Source organism: Ranitomeya imitator, chromosome 10 (genome assembly GCF_032444005.1).
Source record: "Ranitomeya imitator isolate aRanImi1 chromosome 10, aRanImi1.pri, whole genome shotgun sequence".
Taxonomy (NCBI): Eukaryota; Metazoa; Chordata; class Amphibia; order Anura; family Dendrobatidae; genus Ranitomeya; species Ranitomeya imitator.
Window position 1 is genome coordinate 92,694,500 of NC_091291.1, and position 23,042 is coordinate 92,717,541.

A 23,042-nucleotide genomic window follows, 5' to 3' on the forward strand; every position below is an offset into this window, starting at 1 on the left:
AGGATTTAATGGGAACCGCATAGCTGATACAGGCATCATGTATCAGACACTAGCTGAATGATTTCAGCCATGTATGTTTGACTATGAAATGCTGTGGTGTATATGAATTCATTGTGAGAAGTAATTTCTAAAATGGGGTCAGTTTGGGGGGGGTTTCTGCTGTTTTGGTACGTTTGGTAATCTGAAAATTTTACCGCAAACTATTCTTGCAAAATCTGCATTCCAAAACCCGAATAGTGCTCTTATTTTCAAAACCCTGCTGTGTGGCCAAATGGTAGTTTCTGAAGAAATATGATGCATCACCGCATTTTGTGAGAAATCTAACATTTCTAACATCCTAACAAAATAAAAGGAGGATTGAAAATTAATGCTGACAAAAAGTACACACATGAAAAATGCTATTTATTAATGTTTTTGTGTGTTGCGACAAGTTGGTTAAGGTACAAAATCCACAAGAAGTCAGGATGGCCGAGCGGTCTAAGGCGCTGCGTTCAGTTCGCAGTCTCTCTTGGAGGCGTGGGTTCAAATCCCACTTCTGACATCACCTTTTCGTTTCATGAAACTATACAGATTCCCTTCAGTTATTGATTAGATGGGGCTCAAACCAAACTTAGCAATGGGCCTTAAAAAACCTGATCCCAAAGTTATGACTACCTGGGAGTTTTTGGGGTGAATCTGAAATTGTCATCTATAAACGGAACTCTAGGATTGTGAAATAGGTTTTATGTGCATATGTTAGCTGTCTTGGCACCGTAAAAATACTATGGGCGGTGAATGGGGAGGATTATTTCACCTCTTTGTGTTCTCTTTCCCTATTAGGTCGGAGATTCCACATCCTATGGGGCTGTTCTGGGAGATTTCTATAAACTGAATTGCAGGTAAGTCTAATTTCATATTTGTTTACCTCATTCCTCAATAGACCATAACAGTACTTAATAAACAAAAGCTGAAAAAGTAGGTAATCATAGATTAAAAAGTCTGAAATGCGCATGCGATACTGACATCTAAGTTTCAGCACATTTTGGGACAAACGTTTTCACATTGAAAGTTAACAATCATTAAAATATTTTCTCTAAAGTTTTGTCTCCTTTTTTGCTCCAATTATTTGCATCTAATATCAAATAAAACTTGATGTAACATTATTCATGCACATTGTGTTTTATGTGCAACCATCACCTGTCTCATAAACACAGGGTTAGAATGAACATGATGAATAGAGTCAAATTGGAAATGTAAAAAAATCTGTCAAAATTGCATTTTTCTACTCATTCACAAAGAGTTAATGAAAGTTATTAAACATGTACAACAAAATGGCAGGAGTTTCAAATAGAAATCATGCTGCAAAAACTAGTCAAAGCAAAAATAAAAATATACATTTTCAGGGGTTTCGCTTGACATTTGCCGAGTGTCAAACACTCTTAAAGTTGTTTGTGTTTGGCCGAAATAGCTCAGTTGGGAGAGCGTTAGACTGAAGATCTAAAGGTCCCTGGTTCGATCCCGGGTTTCGGCAACATAATTTTTCTTCACTGTTTACATTTTAAAGAGAAAAAGAACAAAGCACATGGGCTGATGACTTAAAGAAAATGAAAAAAGGCCTAAAAATCTTAACTATCTACAGAAAATAAAATGTTGAAAAGATGAGAAATGGGAGCTTTTCCTTTTGAGCAAATTATTATTTTTTTTAATTTTTCCTCTATTTTGTTTATTTCCATTTCACTAAGCTGTAAGAGGATTTAATGGGAACCGCATAGCTGATACAGGCATCATGTATCAGACACTAGCTGAATGATTTCAGCCATGTATGTTTGACTATGAAATGCTGTGGTGTATATGAATTCATTGTGAGAAGTAATTTCTAAAATGGGGTCAGTTTGGGGGGGGTTTCTGCTGTTTTGGTACGTTTGGTAATCTGAAAATTTTACCGCAAACTATTCTTGCAAAATCTGCATTCCAAAACCCGAATAGTGCTCTTATTTTCAAAACCCTGCTGTGTGGCCAAATGGTAGTTTCTGAAGAAATATGATGCATCACCGCATTTTGTGAGAAATCTAACATTTCTAACATCCTAACAAAATAAAAGGAGGTTTGAAAATTAATGCTGACAAAAAGTACACACATGAAAAATGCTATTTATTAATGTTTTTGTGTGTTGCGACAAGTTGGTTAAGGTACAAAATCCACAAGAAGTCAGGATGGCCGAGCGGTCTAAGGCGCTGCGTTCAGTTCGCAGTCTCTCTTGGAGGCGTGGGTTCAAATCCCACTTCTGACATCACCTTTTCGTTTCATGAAACTATACAGATTCCCTTCAGTTATTGATTAGATGGGGCTCAAACCAAACTTAGCAATGGGCCTTAAAAAACCTGATCCCAAAGTTATGACTACCTGGGAGTTTTTGGGGTGAATCTGAAATTGTCATCTATAAACGGAACTCTAGGATTGTGAAATAGGTTTTATGTGCATATGTTAGCTGTCTTGGCACCATAAAAATACTATGGGCGGTGAATGGGGAGGATTATTTCACCTCTTTGTGTTCTCTTTCCCTATTAGGTCGGAGATTCCACATCCTATGGGGCTGTTCTGGGAGATTTCTATAAACTGAATTGCAGGTAAGTCTAATTTCATATTTGTTTACCTCATTCCTCAATAGACCATAACAGTACTTAATAAACAAAAGCTGAAAAAGTAGGTAATCATAGATTAAAAAGTCTGAAATGCGCATGCGATACTGACATCTAAGTTTCAGCACATTTTGGGACAAACGTTTTCACATTGAAAGTTAACAATCATTAAAATATTTTCTCTAAAGTTTTGTCTCCTTTTTTGCTCCAATTATTTGCATCTAATATCAAATAAAACTTGATGTAACATTATTCATGCACATTGTGTTTTATGTGCAACCATCACCTGTCTCATAAACACAGGGTTAGAATGAACATGATGAATAGAGTCAAATTGGAAATGTAAAAAAATCTGTCAAAATTGCATTTTTCTACTCATTCACAAAGAGTTAATGAAAGTTATTAAACATGTACAACAAAATGGCAGGAGTTTCAAATAGAAATCATGCTGCAAAAACTAGTCAAAGCAAAAATAAAAATATACATTTTCAGGGGTTTCGCTTGACATTTGCCGAGTGTCAAACACTCCTAAAGTTTTTTGTGTTTGGCCGAAATAGCTCAGTTGGGAGAGCGTTAGACTGAAGATCTAAAGGTCCCTGGTTCGATCCCGGGTTTCGGCAACATAATTTTTCTTCACTGTTTACATTTTAAGGAGAAAATGAACAAAGCACATGGGCTGATGACTGAAAGAAAATGAAAAAAGGCCTAAAAATCTTAACTATCTACAGAAAATAAAATGTTGACAAGATGAGAAATGGGAGCTTTTCCTTTTGAGCAAATTATTATTTTTTTTAATTTTTCCTCTATTTTGTTTATTTCCATTTCACTAAGCTGTAAGAGGATTTAATGGGAACCGGATAGCTGATACAGGCATCATGTATCAGACACTAGCTGAATGATTTCAGCCATGTATGTTTGACTATGAAATGCTGTGGTGTATATGGATTCATTGTGAGAAGTAATTTCTAAAATGGGGTCACTTTGGGGGGGGGTTTCTGCTGTTTTTGGTATGTTTGGTACTCTGAAAATTTTACCGCAAACTATTCTTGCAAAATCTGCATTCCAAAACCCGAATGGTGCTCTTATTTTCAAAGCCCTGCTGTGTGGCCAAATGGTAGTTTCTGAAGAAATATGATGCATCACCGCATTTTGTGAGAAATCTAACATTTCTAACATCCTAGCAAAATAAAAGGAGGTTTGAAAATTAATGCTGACAAAAAGTACACACATGAAAAATGCTATTTATTAATGTTTTTGTGTGTTGCGACAAGTTGGTTAAGGTACAAAATCCACAAGAAGTCAGGATGGCCGAGCGGTCTAAGGCGCTGCGTTCAGGTCGCAGTCTCTCTTGGAGGCGTGGGTTCAAATCCCACTTCTGACATCACCTTTTCGTTTCATGAAACTATACAGATTCCCTTCAGTTATTGATTAGATGGGGCTCAAACCAAACTTAGCAATGGGCCTTAAAAAACCTGATCCCAAAGTTATGACTACCTGGGAGTTTTTGGGGTGAATCTGAAATTGTCATCTATAAACGGAACTCTAGGATTGTGAAATAGGTTTTATGTGCATATGTTAGCTGTCTTGGCACCATAAAAATACTATGGGCGGTGAATGGGGAGGATTATTTCACCTCTTTGTGTTCTCTTTCCCTATTAGGTCGGAGATTCCACATCCTATGGGGCTGTTCTGGGAGATTTCTATAAACTGAATTGCAGGTAAGTCTAATTTCATATTTGTTTACCTCATTCCTCAATAGACCATAACAGTACTTAATAAACAAAAGCTGAAAAAGTAGGTAATCATAGATTAAAAAGTCTGAAATGCGCATGCGATACTGACATCTAAGTTTCAGCACATTTTGGGACAAACGTTTTCACATTGAAAGTTAACAATCATTAAAATATTTTCTCTAAATTTTTGTCTCCTTTTTTGCTCCAATTATTTGCATCTAATATCAAATAAAACTTGATGTAACATTATGCATGCACATTGTGTTTTATGTGCAACCATCACCTGTCTCATAAACACAGGGTTAGAATGAACATGATGAATAGAGTCAAATTGGAAATGTAAAAAAATCTGTCAAAATTGCATTTTTTTTCTACTCATTCACAAAGAGTTAATGAAAGTTATTAAACATGTACAACAAAATGGCAGGAGTTTCAAATAGAAATCATGCTGCAAAAACTAGTCAAAGCAAAAATAAAAATATACATTTTCAGGGGTTTCGCTTGACATTTGCCGAGTGTCAAACACTCTTAAAGTTGTTTGTGTTTGGCCGAAATAGCTCAGTTGGGAGAGCGTTAGACTGAAGATCTAAAGGTCCCTGGTTCGATCCCGGGTTTCGGCAACATAATTTTTCTTCACTGTTTACATTTTAAGGAGAAAATGAACAAAGCACATGGGCTGATGACTGAAAGAAAATGAAAAAAGGCCTAAAAATCTTAACTATCTACAGAAAATAAAATGTTGAAAAGATGAGAAATGGGAGCTTTTCCTTTTGAGCAAATTATTATTCTTTTTAATTTTTCCTCTATTTTGTTTATTTCCATTTCACTAAGCTGTAAGAGGATTTAATGGGAACCGGATAGCTGATACAGGCATCATGTATCAGACACTAGCTGAATGATTTCAGCCATGTATGTTTGACTATGAAATGCTGTGGTGTATATGGATTCATTGTGAGAAGTAATTTCTAAAATGGGGTCACTTTGGGGGGGGTTTCTGCTGTTTTTGGTATGTTTGGTACTCTGAAAATTTTACCGCAAACTATTCTTGCAAAATCTGCATTCCAGAACCCGAATGGTGCTCTTATTTTCAAAGCCCTGCTGTGTGGCCAAATGGTAGTTTCTGAAGAAATATGATGCATCACCGCATTTTGTGAGAAATCTAACATTTCTAACATCCTAACAAAATAAAAGGAGGTTTGAAAATTAATGCTGACAAAAAGTACACACATGAAAAATGCTATTTATTAATGTTTTTGTGTGTTGCGACAAGTTGGTTAAGGTACAAAATCCACAAGAAGTCAGGATGGCCGAGCGGTCTAAGGCGCTGCGTTCAGGTCGCAGTCTCTCTTGGAGGCGTGGGTTCAAATCCCACTTCTGACATCACCTTTTCGTTTCATGAAACTATACAGATTCCCTTCAGTTATTGATTAGATGGGGCTCAAACCAAACTTAGCAATGGGCCTTAAAAAACCTGATCCCAAAGTTATGACTACCTGGGAGTTTTTGGGGTGAATCTGAAATTGTCATCTATAAACGGAACTCTAGGATTGTGAAATAGGTTTTATGTGCATATGTTAGCTGTCTTGGCACCATAAAAATACTATGGGCGGTGAATGGGGAGGATTATTTCACCTCTTTGTGTTCTCTTTCCCTATTAGGTCGGAGATTCCACATCCTATGGGGCTGTTCTGGGAGATTTCTATAAACTGAATTGCAGGTAAGTCTAATTTCATATTTGTTTACCTCATTCCTCAATAGACCATAACAGTACTTAATAAACAAAAGCTGAAAAAGTAGGTAATCATAGATTAAAAAGTCTGAAATGCGCATGCGATACTGACATCTAAGTTTCAGCACATTTTGGGACAAACGTTTTCACATTGAAAGTTAACAATCATTAAAATATTTTCTCTAAATTTTTGTCTCCTTTTTTGCTCCAATTATTTGCATCTAATATCAAATAAAACTTGATGTAACATTATGCATGCACATTGTGTTTTCTGTGCAACCATCACCTGTCTCATAAACACAGGGTTAGAATGAACATGATGAATAGAGTCAAATTGGAAATGTAAAAAAATCTGTCAAAATTGCATTTTTTTTCTACTCATTCACAAAGAGTTAATGAAAGTTATTAAACATGTACAACAAAATGGCAGGAGTTTCAAATAGAAATCATGCTGCAAAAACTAGTCAAAGCAAAAATAAAAATATACATTTTCAGGGGTTTCGCTTGACATTTGCCGAGTGTCAAACACTCTTAAAGTTGTTTGTGTTTGGCCGAAATAGCTCAGTTGGGAGAGCGTTAGACTGAAGATCTAAAGGTCCCTGGTTCGATCCCGGGTTTCGGCAACATAATTTTTCTTCACTGTTTACATTTTAAGGAGAAAATGAACAAAGCACATGGGCTGATGACTGAAAGAAAATGAAAAAAGGCCTAAAAATCTTAACTATCTACAGAAAATAAAATGTTGAACACATGAGAAATGGGAGCTTTTCCTTTTGAGCAAATTATTATTCTTTTTAATTTTTCCTCTATTTTGTTTATTTCCATTTCACTAAGCTGTAAGAGGATTTAATGGGAACCGGATAGCTGATACAGGCATCATGTATCAGACACTAGCTGAATGATTTCAGCCATGTATGTTTGACTATGAAATGCTGTGGTGTATATGGATTCATTGTGAGAAGTAATTTCTAAAATGGGGTCACTTTGGGGGGGGGTTTCTGCTGTTTTTGGTATGTTTGGTACTCTGAAAATTTTACCGCAAACTATTCTTGCAAAATCTGCATTCCAAAACCCGAATGGTGCTCTTATTTTCAAAGCCCTGCTGTGTGGCCAAATGGTAGTTTCTGAAGAAATATGATGCATCACCGCATTTTGTGAGAAATCTAACATTTCTAACATCCTAACAAAATAAAAGGAGGTTTGAAAATTAATGCTGACAAAAAGTACACACATGAAAAATGCTATTTATTAATGTTTTTGTGTGTTGCGACAAGTTGGTTAAGGTACAAAATCCACAAGAAGTCAGGATGGCCGAGCGGTCTAAGGCGCTGCGTTCAGGTCGCAGTCTCTCTTGGAGGCGTGGGTTCAAATCCCACTTCTGACATCACCTTTTCGTTTCATGAAACTATACAGATTCCCTTCAGTTATTGATTAGATGGGGCTCAAACCAAACTTAGCAATGGGCCTTAAAAAACCTGATCCCAAAGTTATGACTACCTGGGAGTTTTTGGGGTGAATCTGAAATTGTCATCTATAAACGGAACTCTAGGATTGTGAAATAGGTTTTATGTGCATATGTTAGCTGTCTTGGCACCATAAAAATACTATGGGCGGTGAATGGGGAGGATTATTTCACCTCTTTGTGTTCTCTTTCCCTATTAGGTCGGAGATTCCACATCCTATGGGGCTGTTCTGGGAGATTTCTATAAACTGAATTGCAGGTAAGTCTAATTTCATATTTGCTTACCTCATTCCTCAATAGACCATAACAGTACTTAATAAACAAAAGCTGAAAAAGTAGGTAATCATAGATTAAAAAGTCTGAAATGCGCATGCGATACTGACATCTAAGTTTCAGCACATTTTGGGACAAACGTTTTCACATTGAAAGTTAACAATCATTAAAATATTTTCTCTAAATTTTTGTCTCCTTTTTTGCTCCAATTATTTGCATCTAATATCAAATAAAACTTGATGTAACATTATGCATGCACATTGTGTTTTATGTGCAACCATCACCATAAACACAGGGTTAGAATGAACATGATGAATAGAGTCACATTGGAAATGTAAAAAAATCTGTCAAAATTGCATTTTTTTTCTACTCATTCACAAAGAGTTAATGAAAGTTATTAAACATGTACAACAAAATGGCAGGAGTTTCAAATAGAAATCATGCTGCAAAAACTAGTCAAAGCAAAAATAAAAATATACATTTTCAGGGGTTTCGCTTGACATTTGCCGAGTGTCAAACACTCTTAAAGTTGTTTGTGTTTGGCCGAAATAGCTCAGTTGGGAGAGCGTTAGACTGAAGATCTAAAGGTCCCTGGTTCGATCCCGGGTTTCGGCAACATAATTTTTCTTCACTGTTTACATTTTAAGGAGAAAATGAACAAAGCACATGGGCTGATGACTGAAAGAAAATGAAAAAAGGCCTAAAAATCTTAACTATCTACAGAAAATAAAATGTTGACAAGATGAGAAATGGGAGCTTTTCCTTTTGAGCAAATTATTATTTTTTTTAATTTTTCCTCTATTTTGTTTATTTCCATTTCACTAAGCTGTAAGAGGATTTAATGGGAACCGGATAGCTGATACAGGCATCATGTATCAGACACTAGCTGAATGATTTCAGCCATGTATGTTTGACTATGAAATGCTGTGGTGTATATGGATTCATTGTGAGAAGTAATTTCTAAAATGGGGTCACTTTGGGGGGGTTTCTGCTGTTTTTGGTATGTTTGGTACTCTGAAAATTTTACCGCAAACTATTCTTGCAAAATCTGCATTCCAAAACCCGAATGGTGCTCTTATTTTCAAAGCCCTGCTGTGTGGCCAAATGGTAGTTTCTGAAGAAATATGATGCATCACCGCATTTTGTGAGAAATCTAACATTTCTAACATCCTAACAAAATAAAAGGAGGTTTGAAAATTAATGCTGACAAAAAGTACACACATGAAAAATGCTATTTATTAATGTTTTTGTGTGTTGCGACAAGTTGGTTAAGGTACAAAATCCACAAGAAGTCAGGATGGCCGAGCGGTCTAAGGCGCTGCGTTCAGGTCGCAGTCTCTCTTGGAGGCGTGGGTTCAAATCCCACTTCTGACATCACCTTTTCGTTTCATGAAACTATACAGATTCCCTTCAGTTATTGATTAGATGGGGCTCAAACCAAACTTAGCAATGGGCCTTAAAAAACCTGATCCCAAAGTTATGACTACCTGGGAGTTTTTGGGGTGAATCTGAAATTGTCATCTATAAACGGAACTCTAGGATTGTGAAATAGGTTTTATGTGCATATGTTAGCTGTCTTGGCACCATAAAAATACTATGGGCGGTGAATGGGGAGGATTATTTCACCTCTTTGTGTTCTCTTTCCCTATTAGGTCGGAGATTCCACATCCTATGGGGCTGTTCTGGGAGATTTCTATAAACTGAATTGCAGGTAAGTCTAATTTCATATTTGTTTACCTCATTCCTCAATAGACCATAACAGTACTTAATAAACAAAAGCTGAAAAAGTAGGTAATCATAGATTAAAAAGTCTGAAATGCGCATGCGATACTGACATCTAAGTTTCAGCACATTTTGGGACAAACGTTTTCACATTGAAAGTTAACAATCATTAAAATATTTTCTCTAAATTTTTGTCTCCTTTTTTGCTCCAATTATTTGCATCTAATATCAAATAAAACTTGATGTAACATTATGCATGCACATTGTGTTTTATGTGCAACCATCACCTGTCTCATAAACACAGGGTTAGAATGAACATGATGAATAGAGTCAAATTGGAAATGTAAAAAAATCTGTCAAAATTGCATTTTTTTTCTACTCATTCACAAAGAGTTAATGAAAGTTATTAAACATGTACAACAAAATGGCAGGAGTTTCAAATAGAAATCATGCTGCAAAAACTAGTCAAAGCAAAAATAAAAATATACATTTTCAGGGGTTTCGCTTGACATTTGCCGAGTGTCAAACACTCTTAAAGTTGTTTGTGTTTGGCCGAAATAGGTCAGTTGGGAGAGCGTTAGACTGAAGATCTAAAGGTCCCTGGTTCGATCCCGGGTTTCGGCAACATAATTTTTCTTCACTGTTTACATTTTAAGGAGAAAATGAACAAAGCACATGGGCTGATGACTGAAAGAAAATGAAAAAAGGCCTAAAAATCTTAACTATCTACAGAAAATAAAATGTTGACAAGATGAGAAATGGGAGCTTTTCCTTTTGAGCAAATTATTATTTTTTTTAATTTTTCCTCTATTTTGTTTATTTCCATTTCACTAAGCTGTAAGAGGATTTAATGGGAACCGGATAGCTGATACAGGCATCATGTATCAGACACTAGCTGAATGATTTCAGCCATGTATGTTTGACTATGAAATGCTGTGGTGTATATGGATTCATTGTGAGAAGTAATTTCTAAAATGGGGTCACTTTGGGGGGTTTCTGCTGTTTTTGGTATGTTTGGTACTCTGAAAATTTTACCGCAAACTATTCTTGCAAAATCTGCATTCCAAAACCCGAATGGTGCTCTTATTTTCAAAGCCCTGCTGTGTGGCCAAATGGTAGTTTCTGAAGAAATATGATGCATCACCGCATTTTGTGAGAAATCTAACATTTCTAACATAGTAACAAAATAAAAGGAGGTTTGAAAATTAATGCTGACAAAAAGTACACACATGAAAAATGCTATTTATTAATGTTTTTGTGTGTTGCGACAAGTTGGTTAAGGTACAAAATCCACAAGAAGTCAGGATGGCCGAGCGGTCTAAGGCACTGCGTTCAGGTCGCAGTCTCTCTTGGAGGCGTGGGTTCAAATCCCACTTCTGACATCACCTTTTCGTTTCATGAAACTATACAGATTCCCTTCAGTTATTGATTAGATGGGGCTCAAACCAAACTTAGCAATGGGCCTTAAAAAACCTGATCCCAAAGTTATGACTACCTGGGAGTTTTTGGGGTGAATCTGAAATTGTCATCTATAAACGGAACTCTAGGATTGTGAAATAGGTTTTATGTGCATATGTTAGCTGTCTTGGCACCATAAAAATACTATGGGCGGTGAATGGGGAGGATTATTTCACCTCTTTGTGTTCTCTTTCCCTATTAGGTCGGAGATTCCACATCCTATGGGGCTGTTCTGGGAGATTTCTATATACTGAATTGCAGGTAAGTCTAATTTCATATTTGTTTACCTCATTCCTCAATAGACCATAACAGTACTTAATAAACAAAAGCTGAAAAAGTAGGTAATCATAGATTAAAAAGTCTGAAATGCGCATGCGATACTGACATCTAAGTTTCAGCACATTTTGGGACAAACGTTTTCACATTGAAAGTTAACAATCATTAAAATATTTTCTCTAAATTTTTGTCTCCTTTTTTGCTCCAATTATTTGCATCTAATATCAAATAAAACTTGATGTAACATTATGCATGCACATTGTGTTTTATGTGCAACCATCACCTGTCTCATAAACACAGGGTTAGAATGAACATGATGAATAGAGTCACATTGGAAATGTAAAAAAATCTGTCAAAATTGCATTTTTTTTCTACTCATTCACAAAGAGTTAATGAAAGTTATTAAACATGTACAACAAAATGGCAGGAGTTTCAAATAGAAATCATGCTGCAAAAACTAGTCAAAGCAAAAATAAAAATATACATTTTCAGGGGTTTCGCTTGACATTTGCCGAGTGTCAAACACTCTTAAAGTTGTTTGTGTTTGGCCGAAATAGCTCAGTTGGGAGAGCGTTAGACTGAAGATCTAAAGGTCCCTAGTTCGATCCCGGGTTTCGGCAACATAATTTTTCTTCACTGTTTACATTTTAAGGAGAAAATGAACAAAGCACATGGGCTGATGACTGAAAGAAAATGAAAAAAGGCCTAAAAATCTTAACTATCTACAGAAAATAAAATGTTGAAAAGATGAGAAATGGGAGCTTTTCCTTTTGAGCAAATTATTATTTTTTTTAATTTTTCCTCTATTTTGTTTATTTCCATTTCACTAAGCTGTAAGAGGATTTAATGGGAACCGGATAGCTGATACAGGCATCATGTATCAGACACTAGCTGAATGATTTCAGCCATGTATGTTTGACTATGAAATGCTGTGGTGTATATGGATTCATTGTGAGAAGTAATTTCTAAAATGGGGTCACTTTGGGGGGTTTCTGCTGTTTTTGGTATGTTTGGTACTCTGAAAATTTTACCGCAAACTATTCTTGCAAAATCTGCATTCCAAAACCCGAATGGTGCTCTTATTTTCAAAGCCCTGCTGTGTGGCCAAATGGTAGTTTCTGAAGAAATATGATGCATCACCGCATTTTGTGAGAAATCTAACATTTCTAACATCCTAACAAAATAAAAGGAGGTTTGAAAATTAATGCTGACAAAAAGTACACACATGAAAAATGCTATTTATTAATGTTTTTGTGTGTTGCGACAAGTTGGTTAAGGTACAAAATCCACAAGAAGTCAGGATGGCCGAGCGGTCTAAGGCACTGCGTTCAGGTCGCAGTCTCTCTTGGAGGCGTGGGTTCAAATCCCACTTCTGACATCACCTTTTCGTTTCATGAAACTATACAGATTCCCTTCAGTTATTGATTAGATGGGGCTCAAACCAAACTTAGCAATGGGCCTTAAAAAACCTGATCCCAAAGTTATGACTACCTGGGAGTTTTTGGGGTGAATCTGAAATTGTCATCTATAAACGGAACTCTAGGATTGTGAAATAGGCTTTATGTGCATATGTTAGCTGTCTTGGCACTATAAAAATACTATGGGCGGTGAATGGGGAGGATTATTTCACCTCTTTGTGTTCTCTTTCCCTATTAGGTCGGAGATTCCACATCCTATGGGGCTGTTCTGGGAGATTTCTATAAACTGAATTGCAGGTAAGTCTAATTTCATATTTGTTTACCTCATTCCTCAATAGACCATAACAGTACTTAATAAACAAAAGCTGAAAAAGTAGGTAATCATAGATTAAAAAGTCTGAAATGCGCATGCGATACTGACATCTAAGTTTCAGCACATTTTGGGACAAACGTTTTCACATTGAAAGTTAACAATCATTAAAATATTTTCTCTAAATTTTTGTCTCCTTTTTTGCTCCAATTATTTGCATCTAATATCAAATAAAACTTGATGTAACATTATGCATGCACATTGTGTTTTATGTGCAACCATCACCTGTCTCATAAACACAGGGTTAGAATGAACATGATGAATAGAGTCACATTGGAAATGTAAAAAAATCTGTCAAAATTGCATTTTTTTCTACTCATTCACAAAGAGTTAATGAAAGTTATTAAACATGTACAACAAAATGGCAGGAGTTTCAAATAGAAATCATGCTGCAAAAACTAGTCAAAGCAAAAATAAAAATATACATTTTCAGGGGTTTCGCTTGACATTTGCCGAGTGTCAAACACTCTTAAAGTTGTTTGTGTTTGGCCGAAATAGCTCAGTTGGGAGAGCGTTAGACTGAAGATCTAAAGGTCCCTGGTTCGATCCCGGGTTTCGGCAACATAATTTTTCTTCACTGTTTACATTTTAAGGAGAAAATGAACAAAGCACATGGGCTGATGACTGAAAGAAAATGAAAAAAGGCCTAAAAATCTTAACTATCTACAGAAAATAAAATGTTGACAAGATGAGAAATGGGAGCTTTTCCTTTTGAGCAAATTATTTTTTTTTTTAATTTTTCCTCTATTTTGTTTATTTCCATTTCACTAAGCTGTAAGAGGATTTAATGGGAACCGGATAGCTGATACAGGCATCATGTATCAGACACTAGCTGAATGATTTCAGCCATGTATGTTTGACTATGAAATGCTGTGGTGTATATGGATTCATTGTGAGAAGTAATTTCTAAAATGGGGTCACTTTGGGGGGGTTTCTGCTGTTTTTGGTATGTTTGGTACTCTGAAAATTTTACCGCAAACTATTCTTGCAAAATCTGCATTCCAAAACCCGAATGGTGCTCTTATTTTCAAAGCCCTGCTGTGTGGCCAAATGGTAGTTTCTGAAGAAATATGATGCATCACCGCATTTTGTGAGAAATCTAACATTTCTAACATCCTAACAAAATAAAAGGAGGTTTGAAAATTAATGCTGACAAAAAGTACACACATGAAAAATGCTATTTATTAATGTTTTTGTGTGTTGCGACAAGTTGGTTAAGGTACAAAATCCACAAGAAGTCAGGATGGCCGAGCGGTCTAAGGCGCTGCGTTCAGGTCGCAGTCTCTCTTGGAGGCGTGGGTTCAAATCCCACTTCTGACATCACCTTTTCGTTTCATGAAACTATACAGATTCCCTTCAGTTATTGATTAGATGGGGCTCAAACCAAACTTAGCAATGGGCCTTAAAAAACATGATCCCAAAGTTATGACTACCTGGGAGTTTTTGGGGTGAATCTGAAATTGTCATCTATAAACGGAACTCTAGGATTGTGAAATAGGTTTTATGTGCATATGTTAGCTGTCTTGGCACCATAAAAATACTATGGGCGGTGAATGGGGAGGATTATTTCACCTCTTTGTGTTCTCTTTCCCTATTAGGTCAGAGATTCCACATCCTATGGGGCTGTTCTGGGAGATTTCTATAAACTGAATTGCAGGTAAGTCTAATTTCATATTTGTTTACCTCATTCCTCAATAGACCATAACAGTACTTAATAAACAAAAGCTGAAAAAGTAGGTAATCATAGATTAAAAAGTCTGAAATGCGCATGCGATACTGACATCTAAGTTTCAGCACATTTTGGGACAAACGTTTTCACATTGAAAGTTAACAATCATTAAAATATTTTCTCTAAATTTTTGTCTCCTTTTTTGCTCCAATTATTTGCATCTAATATCAAATAAAACTTGATGTAACATTATGCATGCACATTGTGTTTTATGTGCAACCATCACCTGTCTCATAAACACAGGGTTAGAATGAACATGATGAATAGAGTCAAATTGGAAATGTAAAAAAATCTGTCAAAATTGCATTTTTTTTCTACTCATTCACAAAGAGTTAATGAAAGTTATTAAACATGTACAACAAAATGGCAGGAGTTTCAAATAGAAATCATGCTGCAAAAACTAGTCAAAGCAAAAATAAAAATATACATTTTCAGGGGTTTCGCTTGACATTTGCCGAGTGTCAAACACTCTTAAAGTTGTTTGTGTTTGGCCGAAATAGCTCAGTTGGGAGAGCGTTAGACTGAAGATCTAAAGGTCCCTGGTTCGATCCCGGGTTTCGGCAACATAATTTTTCTTCACTGTTTACATTTTAAGGAGAAAATGAACAAAGCACATGGGCTGATGACTGAAAGAAAATGAAAAAAGGCCTAAAAATCTTAACTATCTACAGAAAATAAAATGTTGAAAAGATGAGAAATGGGAGCTTTTCCTTTTGAGCAAATTATTATTCTTTTTAATTTTTCCTCTATTTTGTTTATTTCCATTTCACTAAGCTGTAAGAGGATTTAATGGGAACCGGATAGCTGATACAGGCATCATGTAACAGACACTAGCTGAATGATTTCAGCCATGTATGTTTGACTATGAAATGCTGTGGTGTATATGGATTCATTGTGAGAAGTAATTTCTAAAATGGGGTCACTTTGGGGGGGGTTTCTGCTGTTTTTGGTATGTTTGGTACTCTGAAAATTTTACCGCAAACTATTCTTGCAAAATCTGCATTCCAGAACCCGAATGGTGCTCTTATTTTCAAAGCCCTGCTGTGTGGCCAAATGGTAGTTTCTGAAGAAATATGATGCATCACCGCATTTTGTGAGAAATCTAACATTTCTAACATCCTAACAAAATAAAAGGAGGTTTGAAAATTAATGCTGACAAAAAGTACACACATGAAAAATGCTATTTATTAATGTTTTTGTGTGTTGCGACAAGTTGGTTAAGGTACAAAATCCACAAGAAGTCAGGATGGCCGAGCGGTCTAAGGCGCTGCGTTCAGGTCGCAGTCTCTCTTGGAGGCGTGGGTTCAAATCCCACTTCTGACATCACCTTTTCGTTTCATGAAACTATACAGATTCCCTTCAGTTATTGATTAGATGGGGCTCAAACCAAACTTAGCAATGGGCCTTAAAAAACCTGATCCCAAAGTTATGACTACCTGGGAGTTTTTGGGGTGAATCTGAAATTGTCATCTATAAACGGAACTCTAGGATTGTGAAATAGGTTTTATGTACATATGTTAGCTGTCTTGGCACCATAAAAATACTATGGGCGGTGAATGGGGAGGATTATTTCACCTCTTTGTGTTCTCTTTCCCTATTAGGTCGGAGATTCCACATCCTATGGGGCTGTTCTGGGAGATTTCTATAAACTGAATTGCAGGTAAGTCTAATTTCATATTTGTTTACCTCATTCCTCAATAGACCATAACAGTACTTAATAAACAAAAGCTGAAAAAGTAGGTAATCATAGATTAAAAAGTCTGAAATGCGCATGCGATACTGACATCTAAGTTTCAGCACATTTTGGGACAAACGTTTTCACATTGAAAGTTAACAATCATTAAAATATTTTCTCTAAATTTTTGTCTCCTTTTTTGCTCCAATTATTTGCATCTAATATCAAATAAAACTTGATGTAACATTATGCATGCACATTGTGTTTTATGTGCAACCATCACCTGTCTCATAAACACAGGGTTAGAATGAACATGATGAATAGAGTCAAATTGGAAATGTAAAAAAATCTGTCAAAATTGCATTTTTTTTCTACTCATTCACAAAGAGTTAATGAAAGTTATTAAACATGTACAACAAAATGGCAGGAGTTTCAAATAGAAATCATGCTGCAAAAACTAGTCAAAGCAAAAATAAAAATATACATTTTCAGGGGTTTCGCTTGACATTTGCCGAGTGTCAAACACTCTTAAAGTTGTTTGTGTTTGGCCGAAATAGCTCAGTTGGGAGAGCGTTAGACTGAAGATCTAAAGGTCCCTGGTTCGATCCCGGGTTTCGGCAACATAATTTTTCTTCACTGTTTACATTTTAAGGAGAAAATGAACAAAGCACATGGGCTGATGACTGAAAGAAAATGAAAAAAGGCCTAAAAATCTTAACTATCTACAGAAAATAAAATGTTGAAAAGATGAGAAATGGGAGCTTTTCCTTTTGAGCAAATTATTATTCTTTTTAATTTTTCCTCTATTTTGTTTATTTCCATTTCACTAAGCTGTAAGAGGATTTAATGGGAACCGGATAGCTGATACAGGCATCATGTAACAGACACTAGCTGAATGATTTCAGCCATGTATGTTTGACTATGAAATGCTGTGGTGTATATGGATTCATTGTGAGAAGTAATTTCTAAAATGGGGTCACTTTGGGGGGGGTTTCTGCTGTTTTTGGTATGTTTGGTACTCTGAAAATTTTACCGCAAACTATTCTTGCAAAATCTGCATTCCAGAACCCGAATGGTGCTCTTATTTTCAAAGCCCTGCTGTGTGGCCAAATGGTAGTTTCTGAAGAAATATGATGCATCACCGCATTTTGTGAGAAATCTAACATTTCTAACATCCTAACAAAATAAAAGGAGGTTTGAAAATTAATGCTGACAAAAAGTACACACATGAAAAATGCTATTTATTAATGTTTTTGTGTGTTGCGACAAGTTGGTTAAGGTACAAAATCCACAAGAAGTCAGGATGGCCGAGCGGTCTAAGGCGCTGCGTTCAGGTCGCAGTCTCTCTTGGAGGCGTGGGTTCAAATCCCACTTCTGACATCACCTTTTCGTTTCATGAAACTATACAGATTCCCTTCAGTTATTGATTAGATGGGGCTCAAACCAAACTTAGCAATGGGCCTTAAAAAACCTGATCCCAAAGTTATGACTACCTGGGAGTTTTTGGGGTGAATCTGAAATTGTCATCTATAAACGGAACTCTAGGATTGTGAAATAGGTTTTATGTACATATGTTAGCTGTCTTGGCACCATAAAAATACTATGGGCGGTGAATGGGGAGGATTATTTCACCTCTTTGTGTTCTCTTTCCCTATTAGGTCGGAGATTCCACATCCTATGGGGCTGTTCTGGGAGATTTCTATAAACTGAATTGCAGGTAAGTCTAATTTCATATTTGTTTACCTCATTCCTCAATAGACCATAACAGTACTTAATAAACAAAAGCTGAAAAAGTAGGTAATCATAGATTAAAAAGTCTGAAATGCGCATGCGATACTGACATCTAAGTTTCAGCACATTTTGGGACAAACGTTTTCACATTGAAAGTTAACAATCATTAAAATATTTTCTCTAAATTTTTGTCTCCTTTTTTGCTCCAATTATTTGCATCTAATATCAAATAAAACTTGATGTAACATTATGCATGCACATTGTGTTTTATGTGCAACCATCACCTGTCTCATAAACACAGGGTTAGAATGAACATGATGAATAGAGTCAAATTGGAAATGTAAAAAAATCTGTCAAAATTGCATTTTTTTTCTACTCATTCACAAAGAGTTAATGAAAGTTATTAAACATGTACAACAAAATGGCAGGAGTTTCAAATAGAAATCATGCTGCAAAAACTAGTCAAAGCAAAAATAAAAATATACATTTTCAGGGGTTTCGCTTGACATTTGCCGAGTGTCAAACACTCCTAAAATTGTTTGTGTTTGGCCGAAATAGCTCAGTTGGGAGAGCGTTAGACTGAAGATCTAAAGGTCCCTGGTTCGATCCCGGGTTTCGGCAACATAATTTTTCTTCACTGTTTACATTTTAAGGAGAAAATGAACAAAGCACATGGGCTGATGACTGAAAGAAAATGAAAAAAAGGCCTAAAAATCTTAACTATCTACAGAAAATAAAATGTTGAAAAGATGAGAAATGGGAGCTTTTCCTTTTGAGCAAATTATTATTTTTTTTTAATTTTTCCTCTATTTTGTTTATTTCCATTTCACTAAGCTGTAAGAGGATTTAATGGGAACCGGATAGCTGATACAGGCATCATGTATCAGACACTAGCTGAATGATTTCAGCCATGTATGTTTGACTATGAAATGCTGTGGTGTATATGGATTCATTGTGAGAAGTAATTTCTAAAATGGGGTCACTTTGGGGGGTTTCTGCTGTTTTTGGTACATTTGGTACTCTGAAAATTTTACCGCAAACTATTCTTGCAAAATCTGCATTCCAAAACCCGAATGGTGCTCTTATTTTCAAAGCCCTGCTGTGTGGCCAAATGGTAGTTTCTGAAGAAATATGATGCATCACCGCATTTTGTGAGAAATCTAACATTTCTAACATCCTAACAAAATAAAAGGAGGATTGAAAATTAATGCTGACAAAAAGTACACACATGAAAAATGCTATTTATTAATGTTTTTGTGTGTTGCGACAAGTTGGTTTAAGGGTATAAGCAGTCAAAGAACAAAAATGACTAATATTTCAAAATTTTAAGCAAACTTTAGATATTTTCACAGAAAAAAACTAAAAGTTTATTGACCTAAATTTACAGTTAATGTAAAGTACAATGTGTCACAAAAAACACTTTCAGAATTACGGGGATATGTAGAAGCATTCCAGAGTTATTACTGCATAAAGTGATACATGTCATATTTTTTAACAAATGGGGCTTGGCCTTTTAGCTCAAAATAGGCTTGATAACTAATAGTTTAACCCTGCTGTTCTGTTGGTCAAAAATGACCGACTTTGAACTTCAATATTCTTTAAAATATTCAAGATGCGGCTCTGAAACCCGTGGCCGACCGACCCATCCTCATTTAAGTCAATCAACCACAAGTTTCAGAACCGCATCTTGAACACCCCAAAAAATACCAAAGTTCAAAATAGGTCTCCCCAGACCGAACAGAACAGCAGGGTTAAACAAATGTATAGAAATAAAAACTGTAATATTAATTATTTTAAAATAATTTTCAATGACAATTGATGGTCATATTTCTGCTGACTAATTTGGAAAGAGTTAAGGTACAAAATCCACCAGAAGTCAGGATGGCCGAGCGGTCCAAGGCGCTGCGTTTAGGTCACAGTCTCTCTTGGAGGCGTGGGTTCAAATCCCACTTCTGACATCACCTTTTCGTTTCATGAAACTATACAGATTCCCTTCAGTTATTGATTAGATGGGGCTCAAACCAAACTTAGCAATGGGCCTTAAAAAACCTGATCCCAAAGTTATGACTACCTGGGAGTTTTTGGGGTGAATCTGAAATTGTCATCTATAAACGGAACTCTAGGATTGTGAAATAGGTTTTATGTGCATATGTTAGCTGTCTTGGCACCATAAAAATACTATGGGCGGTGAATGGGGAGGATTATTTCACCTCTTTGTGTTCTCTTTCCCTATTAGGTCGGAGATTCCACATCCTATGGGGCTGTTCTGGGAGATTTCTATAAACTGAATTGCAGGTAAGTCTAATTTCATATTTGTTTACCTCATTCCTCAATAGACCATAACAGTACTTAATAAACAAAAGCTGAAAAAGTAGGTAATCATAGATTAAAAAGTCTGACATGCGCATGCGATACTGACATCTAAGTTTCAGCACATTTTGGGACAAACGTTTTCACATTGAAAGTTAACAATCATTAAAATATTTTCTCTAAATTTTTGTCTCCTTTTTTGCTCCAATTATTTGCATCTAATATCAAATAAAACTTGATGTAACATTATGCATGCACATTGTGTTTTATGTGCAACCATCACCTGTCTCATAAACACAGGGTTAGAATGAACATGATGAATAGAGTCAAATTGGAAATGTAAAAAAATCTGTCAAAATTGCATTTTTTTTCTACTCATTCACAAAGAGTTAATGAAAGTTATTAAACATGTACAACAAAATGGCAGGAGTTTCAAATAGAAATCATGCTGCAAAAACTAGTCAAAGCAAAAATAAAAATATACATTTTCAGGGGTTTCGCTTGACATTTGCCGAGTGTCAAACACTCTTAAAGTTGTTTGTGTTTGGCCGAAATAGCTCAGTTGGGAGAGCGTTAGACTGAAGATCTAAAGGTCCCTGGTTCGATCCCGGGTTTCGGCAACATAATTTTTCTTCACTGTTTACATTTTAAGGAGAAAATGAACAAAGCACATGGGCTGATGACTGAAAGAAAATGAAAAAAGGCCTAAAAATCTTAACTATCTACAGAAAATAAAATGTTGACAAGATGAGAAATGGGAGCTTTTCCTTTTGAGCAAATTATTTTTTTTTTTAATTTTTCCTCTATTTTGTTTATTTCCATTTCACTAAGCTGTAAGAGGATTTAATGGGAACCGGATAGCTGATACAGGCATCATGTATCAGACACTAGCTGAATGATTTCAGCCATGTATGTTTGACTATGAAATGCTGTGGTGTATATGGATTCATTGTGAGAAGTAATTTCTAAAATGGGGTCACTTTGGGGGGGTTTCTGCTGTTTTTGGTATGTTTGGTACTCTGAAAATTTTACCGCAAACTATTCTTGCAAAATCTGCATTCCAAAACCCGAATGGTGCTCTTATTTTCAAAGCCCTGCTGTGTGGCCAAATGGTAGTTTCTGAAGAAATATGATGCATCACCGCATTTTGTGAGAAATCTAACATTTCTAACATCCTAACAAAATAAAAGGAGGTTTGAAAATTAATGCTGACAAAAAGTACACACATGAAAAATGCTATTTATTAATGTTTTTGTGTGTTGCGACAAGTTGGTTAAGGTACAAAATCCACAAGAAGTCAGGATGGCCGAGCGGTCTAAGGCGCTGCGTTCAGGTCGCAGTCTCTCTTGGAGGCGTGGGTTCAAATCCCACTTCTGACATCACCTTTTCGTTTCATGAAACTATACAGATTCCCTTCAGTTATTGATTAGATGGGGCTCAAACCAAACTTAGCAATGGGCCTTAAAAAACATGATCCCAAAGTTATGACTACCTGGGAGTTTTTGGGGTGAATCTGAAATTGTCATCTATAAACGGAACTCTAGGATTGTGAAATAGGTTTTATGTGCATATGTTAGCTGTCTTGGCACCATAAAAATACTATGGGCGGTGAATGGGGAGGATTATTTCACCTCTTTGTGTTCTCTTTCCCTATTAGGTCGGAGATTCCACATCCTATGGGGCTGTTCTGGGAGATTTCTATAAACTGAATTGCAGGTAAGTCTAATTTCATATTTGTTTACCTCATTCCTCAATAGACCATAACAGTACTTAATAAACAAAAGCTGAAAAAGTAGGTAATCATAGATTAAAAAGTCTGAAATGCGCATGCGATACTGACATCTAAGTTTCAGCACATTTTGGGACAAACGTTTTCACATTGAAAGTTAACAATCATTAAAATATTTTCTCTAAATTTTTGTCTCCTTTTTTGCTCCAATTATTTGCATCTAATATCAAATAAAACTTGATGTAACATTATGCATGCACATTGTGTTTTATGTGCAACCATCACCTGTCTCATAAACACAGGGTTAGAATGAACATGATGAATAGAGTCACATTGGAAATGTAAAAAAATCTGTCAAAATTGCATTTTTTTCTACTCATTCACAAAGAGTTAATGAAAGTTATTAAACATGTACAACAAAATGGCAGGAGTTTCAAATAGAAATCATGCTGCAAAAACTAGTCAAAGCAAAAATAAAAATATACATTTTCAGGGGTTTCGCTTGACATTTGCCGAGTGTCAAACACTCTTAAAGTTGTTTGTGTTTGGCCGAAATAGCTCAGTTGGGAGAGCGTTAGACTGAAGATCTAAAGGTCCCTGGTTCGATCCCGGGTTTCGGCAACATAATTTTTCTTCACTGTTTACATTTTAAGGAGAAAATGAACAAAGCACATGGGCTGATGACTGAAAGAAAATGAAAAAAGGCCTAAAAATCTTAACTATCTACAGAAAATAAAATGTTGACAAGATGAGAAATGGGAGCTTTTCCTTTTGAGCAAATTATTTTTTTTTTTAATTTTTCCTCTATT

At 35.8% G+C, this 23,042-nt stretch overlaps 25 non-coding genes across 25 annotated transcripts; all 25 read left to right on the forward strand.

The window, feature by feature from the left end:
* Nucleotides 1-458: 458 nt before the first annotated feature.
* Nucleotides 459-541, forward strand: TRNAL-CAG (transfer RNA leucine (anticodon CAG)). The gene has a single exon. It is a non-coding gene; the product is annotated as a tRNA-Leu (tRNA).
* Nucleotides 542-1,437: 896 nt separating this feature from the next.
* TRNAF-GAA (transfer RNA phenylalanine (anticodon GAA)) lies at nt 1,438-1,510 on the forward strand. The gene has a single exon. It is a non-coding gene; the product is annotated as a tRNA-Phe (tRNA).
* A 676-nt stretch (nt 1,511-2,186) lies between these two features.
* Nucleotides 2,187-2,269, forward strand: TRNAL-CAG (transfer RNA leucine (anticodon CAG)). Its single transcript has one exon. It is a non-coding gene; the product is annotated as a tRNA-Leu (tRNA).
* Nucleotides 2,270-3,165: 896 nt separating this feature from the next.
* TRNAF-GAA (transfer RNA phenylalanine (anticodon GAA)) lies at nt 3,166-3,238 on the forward strand. Its single transcript has one exon. It is a non-coding gene; the product is annotated as a tRNA-Phe (tRNA).
* A 678-nt stretch (nt 3,239-3,916) lies between these two features.
* Nucleotides 3,917-3,999, forward strand: TRNAL-CAG (transfer RNA leucine (anticodon CAG)). The gene has a single exon. It is a non-coding gene; the product is annotated as a tRNA-Leu (tRNA).
* Nucleotides 4,000-4,898: 899 nt separating this feature from the next.
* On the forward strand, nt 4,899-4,971 carry TRNAF-GAA (transfer RNA phenylalanine (anticodon GAA)). Its single transcript has one exon. It is a non-coding gene; the product is annotated as a tRNA-Phe (tRNA).
* Nucleotides 4,972-5,648: 677 nt separating this feature from the next.
* Nucleotides 5,649-5,731, forward strand: TRNAL-CAG (transfer RNA leucine (anticodon CAG)). Its single transcript has one exon. It is a non-coding gene; the product is annotated as a tRNA-Leu (tRNA).
* An 899-nt stretch (nt 5,732-6,630) lies between these two features.
* TRNAF-GAA (transfer RNA phenylalanine (anticodon GAA)) lies at nt 6,631-6,703 on the forward strand. The gene has a single exon. It is a non-coding gene; the product is annotated as a tRNA-Phe (tRNA).
* Nucleotides 6,704-7,381: 678 nt separating this feature from the next.
* TRNAL-CAG (transfer RNA leucine (anticodon CAG)) lies at nt 7,382-7,464 on the forward strand. Its single transcript has one exon. It is a non-coding gene; the product is annotated as a tRNA-Leu (tRNA).
* An 893-nt stretch (nt 7,465-8,357) lies between these two features.
* TRNAF-GAA (transfer RNA phenylalanine (anticodon GAA)) lies at nt 8,358-8,430 on the forward strand. Its single transcript has one exon. It is a non-coding gene; the product is annotated as a tRNA-Phe (tRNA).
* A 676-nt stretch (nt 8,431-9,106) lies between these two features.
* Nucleotides 9,107-9,189, forward strand: TRNAL-CAG (transfer RNA leucine (anticodon CAG)). Its single transcript has one exon. It is a non-coding gene; the product is annotated as a tRNA-Leu (tRNA).
* Nucleotides 9,190-10,088: 899 nt separating this feature from the next.
* On the forward strand, nt 10,089-10,161 carry TRNAF-GAA (transfer RNA phenylalanine (anticodon GAA)). Its single transcript has one exon. It is a non-coding gene; the product is annotated as a tRNA-Phe (tRNA).
* Nucleotides 10,162-10,836: 675 nt separating this feature from the next.
* TRNAL-CAG (transfer RNA leucine (anticodon CAG)) lies at nt 10,837-10,919 on the forward strand. Its single transcript has one exon. It is a non-coding gene; the product is annotated as a tRNA-Leu (tRNA).
* An 899-nt stretch (nt 10,920-11,818) lies between these two features.
* Nucleotides 11,819-11,891, forward strand: TRNAF-GAA (transfer RNA phenylalanine (anticodon GAA)). Its single transcript has one exon. It is a non-coding gene; the product is annotated as a tRNA-Phe (tRNA).
* Nucleotides 11,892-12,566: 675 nt separating this feature from the next.
* Nucleotides 12,567-12,649, forward strand: TRNAL-CAG (transfer RNA leucine (anticodon CAG)). The gene has a single exon. It is a non-coding gene; the product is annotated as a tRNA-Leu (tRNA).
* Nucleotides 12,650-13,547: 898 nt separating this feature from the next.
* On the forward strand, nt 13,548-13,620 carry TRNAF-GAA (transfer RNA phenylalanine (anticodon GAA)). The gene has a single exon. It is a non-coding gene; the product is annotated as a tRNA-Phe (tRNA).
* A 676-nt stretch (nt 13,621-14,296) lies between these two features.
* Nucleotides 14,297-14,379, forward strand: TRNAL-CAG (transfer RNA leucine (anticodon CAG)). Its single transcript has one exon. It is a non-coding gene; the product is annotated as a tRNA-Leu (tRNA).
* Nucleotides 14,380-15,278: 899 nt separating this feature from the next.
* Nucleotides 15,279-15,351, forward strand: TRNAF-GAA (transfer RNA phenylalanine (anticodon GAA)). Its single transcript has one exon. It is a non-coding gene; the product is annotated as a tRNA-Phe (tRNA).
* Nucleotides 15,352-16,028: 677 nt separating this feature from the next.
* TRNAL-CAG (transfer RNA leucine (anticodon CAG)) lies at nt 16,029-16,111 on the forward strand. Its single transcript has one exon. It is a non-coding gene; the product is annotated as a tRNA-Leu (tRNA).
* Nucleotides 16,112-17,010: 899 nt separating this feature from the next.
* Nucleotides 17,011-17,083, forward strand: TRNAF-GAA (transfer RNA phenylalanine (anticodon GAA)). Its single transcript has one exon. It is a non-coding gene; the product is annotated as a tRNA-Phe (tRNA).
* A 677-nt stretch (nt 17,084-17,760) lies between these two features.
* On the forward strand, nt 17,761-17,843 carry TRNAL-CAG (transfer RNA leucine (anticodon CAG)). The gene has a single exon. It is a non-coding gene; the product is annotated as a tRNA-Leu (tRNA).
* Nucleotides 17,844-18,742: 899 nt separating this feature from the next.
* On the forward strand, nt 18,743-18,815 carry TRNAF-GAA (transfer RNA phenylalanine (anticodon GAA)). The gene has a single exon. It is a non-coding gene; the product is annotated as a tRNA-Phe (tRNA).
* A 2,236-nt stretch (nt 18,816-21,051) lies between these two features.
* Nucleotides 21,052-21,124, forward strand: TRNAF-GAA (transfer RNA phenylalanine (anticodon GAA)). Its single transcript has one exon. It is a non-coding gene; the product is annotated as a tRNA-Phe (tRNA).
* Nucleotides 21,125-21,800: 676 nt separating this feature from the next.
* On the forward strand, nt 21,801-21,883 carry TRNAL-CAG (transfer RNA leucine (anticodon CAG)). The gene has a single exon. It is a non-coding gene; the product is annotated as a tRNA-Leu (tRNA).
* An 898-nt stretch (nt 21,884-22,781) lies between these two features.
* TRNAF-GAA (transfer RNA phenylalanine (anticodon GAA)) lies at nt 22,782-22,854 on the forward strand. The gene has a single exon. It is a non-coding gene; the product is annotated as a tRNA-Phe (tRNA).
* The last annotated feature ends 188 nt before the right edge of the window (nt 22,855-23,042 follow it).